Source organism: Penaeus monodon, chromosome 25 (assembly GCF_015228065.2).
Source record: "Penaeus monodon isolate SGIC_2016 chromosome 25, NSTDA_Pmon_1, whole genome shotgun sequence".
Classification (NCBI taxonomy): Eukaryota; Metazoa; Arthropoda; class Malacostraca; order Decapoda; family Penaeidae; genus Penaeus; species Penaeus monodon.
This window is the reverse complement of record NC_051410.1, coordinates 33,765,428-33,765,831: the sequence shown is the minus strand read 5'-3', so window position 1 is coordinate 33,765,831 and position 404 is coordinate 33,765,428. Positions and strand designations below refer to the sequence as shown.

General features: G+C 21.8%; 1 protein-coding gene across 1 annotated transcript in view; it reads left to right on the top strand.

Moving 5' to 3' along the window:
* Nucleotides 1–404, top strand: part of LOC119589368 (probable protein phosphatase 2C T23F11.1) — an 18,741-nt gene that overhangs the window by 7,084 nt on the left and 11,253 nt on the right.

The following is a 404-nucleotide window of genomic DNA, read 5'->3' as shown; positions in this document are numbered from 1 at the left end:
AGTCTATTTTTTTATATATTATCTATCTTATAATATAACATACACATAAACATCAAATTAAAATAATAATATATTGTATAATATATAATATCCTATATATATGAATAAATTATTTATTAACAATTCAGAACTGATATTCATTATTTTTAACATGATATACTGAAATATATCATCATATATATTAACTAAATCTTATACAAGGAAAGCATATCTTACACTAAGAACCACCAAATATCACATAACATTGACTAAATCTATCACAGATTACATTGAATCAGCAATTGTGAATAATGATCTTGTTGTATATATATCTTTTTTTATATGAAGCAATTGACATCAAAACTAGAAAACAAGCTAAGCGATTCCCCTCTTGATTAGTATTTACAAAGTCATAAATCATCATG